The sequence below is a fragment of the Sturnira hondurensis genome, unplaced genomic scaffold (assembly GCF_014824575.4).
Source record: "Sturnira hondurensis isolate 20B ecotype Veracruz unplaced genomic scaffold, ASM1482457v3 Scaffold0008671, whole genome shotgun sequence".
NCBI classification, from domain to species: domain Eukaryota; kingdom Metazoa; phylum Chordata; class Mammalia; order Chiroptera; family Phyllostomidae; genus Sturnira; species Sturnira hondurensis.
Genome location: NW_028081302.1, coordinates 88,604 through 94,603, shown reverse-complemented (window position 1 = coordinate 94,603; position 6,000 = coordinate 88,604). Strand labels below are relative to the sequence as shown.

At 38.3% G+C, this 6,000-nt stretch overlaps 1 pseudogene; it reads left to right on the top strand.

The window, feature by feature from the left end:
• Positions 1-3,161, top strand: LOC118993278 (ATP synthase subunit C lysine N-methyltransferase-like; annotated as a pseudogene).
• Positions 3,162-6,000: the final 2,839 nt, after the last annotated feature.

The following is a 6,000-nucleotide window of genomic DNA, read 5'->3' as shown; positions in this document are numbered from 1 at the left end:
ATGCAGGGAACACAGACTGTTCAAGGAACTGAAAGTACTTCCATCCTGTTGGATACAAATTGTGATGAGGAAGACTGGAGAGGTAAGTGGAACCTAGGTTTCACTGGACCTTAACAGCCATGGGAACGAACTAAAGAGTAGTTGAGTGCTCTGGAGGGTGACACTTAAGGATTTCAACTGTTTATTTTGCTTATTAGTGTGAATTTGGGCCAATTACCTAAGATTTTAAGCCTTTGCATTCTCATGTCTAAAATGAGGACAGTACTCTAATCATACCTACCTCATAGGCTTAAGTATTAATGAGGTAGGGCACATAAGATACCAAACACATAGAAGGTGCTCAATAAATATTAGCAATCATCATTTGTATATTATTTCATCTAATATGAACTTAATACACTTTGGGTCTTGGAGATTTGGTGGTCTCATAGATTTGTATAGGATATACATATGTATGTATGTGTGTATGTATATATATATATATATATATATATATATATATATATATATACATACATACACACATTTTTCACATTATTTTTATCTTAGTTTTATTGATTATAAAACAGAGACTTTATACTGTAATATAGTTTTATTTGGCCTCCTTTTTTTTCTGATTTGTCTTCCATGCCTATAATACCATTATCATTACCTTCACAGTGACAGTGTCTTTTCTTTTTCTGTCTTATGTTTAGTTTTTAATTTTATTTGATCTAAAAAAAGATTTTATATATTTATTTTTAGGAAGAGGGGAAGGGAAGGAGAATAAAAGGGACAGAAACAGCAATGTGTGGTTGTCTTTCACTTGCCCCCCTCACTGGGGACCTGGCCTGCAACCCAAGTATGTGCCCTGATTGGGAATTGAACCAGCGACTCTTTGCTCCACAGTTCAGCACTCAATCCACTGAGCCACACCAGCCAGGGTTATGTTTATTTTTTATTGAATTTATTGGACTGACATTGGTTAATAAAATTATAGAGGTTTCGGGTGTATAATTCTATAACACATCATCTGTATGCTGTATTGTGTGTTCCCCACTCCAAGTTAAATCTCCTTCCATTACCATTTACCCCCCTTTTCCCTCTCGTAATTACCTTACCGATGTCTATACGTTTTTTCTTAATTCCTTAACCTTTTCCACCCAGTCCCCAAGTCTCCTACCCCCTGACAGCTGTCAGTTTGTTCTCTGTATCTATGAATCTGTTTATATTTTGTTTGTTAGCTTATTTTGTTCATTAGATTCCACATATAAGTGAAATCATACTGCACTTGTCTTTCTCTGACTGGCTTATTCACTCAGCATAATACTCTCTAGATCCATCCATGATGTTGCAAAGGGTAGGAGCTCCTTCTTTGTTATGGCCATTATGCAAATGTACCATAGTTTGTTTTTATCCATTCATCTACTGATGGGCGCTTAGGCTGCTTCTAAACCTTGGCTATTGTAAATAATGCTGCAATAAACACAGGAGTGCATATGTTCTTTTAGAATTAGTGTTTTGGGTTCCTTTGTACATATTTACAGAAGTGGAGTTACCTCAAAAAATTAAAAATGGAACTGAGTTAGGACCCAAGGATCCAGTCTTCTGAAAGGTGCTGCTTTGGTGTCTTCCCGCTTCTTGAATCTTAATTGATATACTGAGGAATGAGCGCCCTCTGGTGTTCAACATTCATCACTCCAAAAGAATGTCCCATTAATTGTGGTCTGTGGTCCCTGCCTATTAGCTATGAATAGAAACCCTCAGTTCCGGAGAGGGTGGGGGCTCATAAAACTGTAGGCTTCAAAATATAAAATTCTGGCAGTTATAAAATGTCCTTCTCTTTGAACTTTCAAATGTATCACACTCTTATACTAATTAATATACAGCCCACAAAAATGTATCTGTGCACAAAGATGATTACACACAGAGAGACTTTTCTAAAAAAAAAAAAGTCACAAGGATATGAAGGCCTGGAATCAAGGCCTATGTATCCACTATTACTATGTCTTGGGAAAGTCCTCTTCCCATTTGGGCCTCCCATTTTTAAACTGAAAAAGTTAGATTAGATCTATGTTTCACAAAATATGTTTTGTAGAATACTCTGTTAAAATTTTGAGGTATCATATACACACAAATGAGAAAGGAGAAGCTGCATTATCATGTAAATTTGCAAAGCAAGGGTTCAACAAAATAAAAATATTGTTTTTTTTAACTACAGGACTTTGCAGAGCATAGGCAGTGCTAATACAAGATCATGAATTTGCAAGCCATGGCTATGGCTTCCCAGTATCGGTTGACTGCAGACCCTTTGCTGGCAGAGCATATTGCAGTGCCAATATATTAGGGAAAATACTCTTGAAAATGCTGGTCAGTACCATAATTTCCATAATTTTATTTGGTGAATCTTCCTGATCACTGAGTCTTGTTTTCCAGATAAAGTCAAGATCAGGAAACCATTCTGCTTATGTTATTTAGGACACCAAGTCATTGATAAGGAAAATATGACACCAGAGGAGGAGGTACACTTCCAGAAACACTTTAAAGAAGAAAGTCAGTCAGGATAGTACCACCTACAAGTCTTGAAGCCAGTGGTTTGAAGAAAAGCTTTTGGGGCTTCTTATTTACTGGGGTTGTTGCTGGGACTCTAGTGGCTGTGTATGCCTATGGCCACTGCATTTATAACACCAGCCCTCTGAAAAATTTGTTTGCCTTTTACACAGGCAATTGCAAAGCAGATCGAAAATGTGAAAATGCTGCGAAGCATAAGAGGACCTCTGGTGGACATTTGAGGTGATGACAGATGGATTGTGATAGCAAAGAGGAAGGATTCAGAGTTGTTGGTTATGAATTAAACTCATGGCTAGTTTGTACTCTAGATACCATGCTTGGCGAGAAGGGGTACAAGACTCATCCAAATCTTATATTTCAGATTTGTGGGAGGTTACTTTTTCATGGTACTCAAATGTCATTTGGGGGGTGATTCACATGATGCTGCAGTTGGAAAAGAAACTTGAGCTCAGCCTTGAGGATGACCCTAGAGTCAATGCTTGCCGGTTCTATTCCCATCTCCTCCACCTCACCCCGTCACTAGACCCTGGACTAGGTCACTGGGAGTGGGGATAGCCAGTGTGTGGGCGTACAACGTGAGCACTTTTACAGGGAGTGAAAAGCGGTCCTGAAGCTCGATCAGTTGAACATAAAATTTATTGAGAGTGTTTTTCTGTAAAAGAAAAGAAACAGAAAAGAAAAAACATCTAACAACAATCATGACCATAACTTCTTAATAATAATAACAATAGCAATAATAATAATTCATGTTTATTGGGAACACTATATGCCAAGGCGCTGTGCTAAGTGTCTTTATACATGTTCTTATTTCATGTTCACAACAACCCAATAAGCAAGTTGCTATTTTTATCATCTCCATTTTAAAGATGAAGAAACCAAGTCTGAAAGAGATTGAACAATGTACTTATGGTTACATAGCTACTAGTCATAGAGCAGGGATTAAAACTCTGGCCAGCTACTGCCAAAGCTAATGTGCTAAGTATGCCAAAATTAGGGTTATCAATTATCCAAACTGAGATACTTGAGAGTGAAGATGGCTTTAAAAATACTACATGGTTTTAGATATTCATTTTTTCCACCAAAAATTAGTTTTACTATATTGGTGTGCAAAAGCCATGGTCAAAAGTAATAGCTGTCATTTAAAAACCATCTGTGTATATTTAAGCAAGAGATAAGTTATTCACAATATATTGATTATCTAAACATTTTAAAATATCATAAGCAAAGTAATTATTGTTGGTATATATTCATATAGTCTGATCAATTTCTTAGCCCTTCTTTTTATAATAATCACTGATATTTTTAAAACAATGTATTTTTCACATTATGGAAAACAGAATGGAATTTTCTCAGAAAACTAAAATTGGACCTGCCTTTTGACCCAGCAATTCCACTGCTAGGATTGTATCCTGAGAACCCTAAAACACCAATCCCAAAGAACATATGCACCCCAATGTTCATAGCAGCACAATTTACAATAGCCAAGAGTTGGAAGCAACCTAGGTGTCTGTCAGTAAATGAATGGATAAAAAAACTATGGTACATATACACAATGGAATCTATTCAGCAGAAAGAAAGAAGGAGCTCCTGCCCTTTGCAACAGCATGGATGGAACTGGAAAGCATTATGTTGAGTGAAATAAGCCAGGCAGTGAAAGACAAATACCATATGATCTCACCTTTAACAGGAAGGTAAACAACAAAACAAACAAGCAAGCAAATTATAACCAAAGACACTGAAATAGAGAACAGGCTGACAGTGACCAGAGGGGAGAGGGGAGGGAATTTCAGAAGAAATAGGGGAGGGATTTAGAGGAACATATATAAAGGATACATGGACAACAACTGAGAAGGGTGGAAATGGGAGGGAGGGGGGAGCACAGGGTGGGTGGAATGGGATGGGAGTAACAGACAGAAAACTGTACTTGAAAAATAATTAAATAAATTTAAAAAGAAAAAATGTATTTTTCGATATGATTTTATTGTTCTTAAATTTTTTTAAATGAAATTGCTGGCAATCATTTTCAAACTTTCATTTTAGGGCTAATATATTTGAAGTTGTTCACACCTCCAATTGGTTCAAATCTGTAAATCACAAAGTATTTTCAACTGAGAAAATACTATGTCTGCAGGTGCTGAAGTACCCTGCATATCATCAAGACTACTAAATAGAGGACATTTACAATTATATATTTAAAATTCCTGAAATGTGTCCTGGCTGGTTTAGCTCAGTGGATTGAGCGCTGGCCTGTGAAATAAGGGATCACGGTTCAATTCCCAGTCAGGGCACATGCCTGGGTTGTGGGCCAGTACGCAGTGGGGGACTCACAAGAGGCAACCATACATTGATATTTATCTCTCTCTCCTTCCCTTCCCCTCTAATGATAAATGAATAAAATATTTTTAAAAATACTGAAATGTGTAAATATTTAATCTCAGATCTTCTCACAGAAATTGTCTATTTAATGTGCCATTCTTCAACAAATATTTTCACAAGACAAAACTCATTTAAAACTTGTTTCTGAAAGGAACCCTCATATACTGCTGGTGGGAATATAAACAGGTGCAGCCACTATGGGAAATGGTATGGAGTTTCCTTAAAAAATTAAGAATAGTTACCATATGACGCATCAATCTCTCTTCTGGGTATCTACCCCCCCAAATTTTAAACATATTTGTAAAGATATATGCATCCCTAAGTTCATTGCAACATTATTCACAGTATCTGAGACAGGGAGACAACCTGTGTCCTTTGAAGAATGATTGGATAGAGAAGATGAGGTACATATATACAATGAAATACTTCTCAGGCATAAGAAAAGATTAAATACTGCCATTTCTGACATCACAGATGGATCTTGAGAGTATCACATTGTGAAATAAGTCAGATGTGAAAGCACAAGAACCATATGATTTCATTCCTATGTGGGATATAAAACAGAAATCAAAAAACAAAACTCATAAACACTGGCAACAGTATGGTGGTTACCAGAGGGAAAAAGAATGGGGGCAGGATGAGGAGGATAAAGGGAGTCAAATATATGGTGATGGAGGACTTCCGCCAAGATGGAGGCATAGGTGGAAACACTGTGCCTTCTCCCACAACCAAGTTTGGATACAACAAAAGTTCTGGAGAACTAAGACACACCCAGAGACCAGAAAATGGAATTATATGGAAGTCCGACAGCTACGAACCGTTCGACAAGGACGGTAGAGAGGTGGAGCCAGCAGCGGAGCTGGGTCGGGCAGGACAGACCTAGGAGCGCAGGCAGCCCAGAACTAGTCAGGGTGCGGGGCAGACTGACCAAGGTCGCACATTCGCGTGCAGTGAGACGGACCACGCAGGCCCCAGGGGGCGAACCCAGTGGTGGAGGGCTGACAGCGGTGGCACACTCGTGTGCCGTGGAGCGAGGCGCGTGGGCCTGGTGACGGTGGTGGCTGCGGTGCTGGT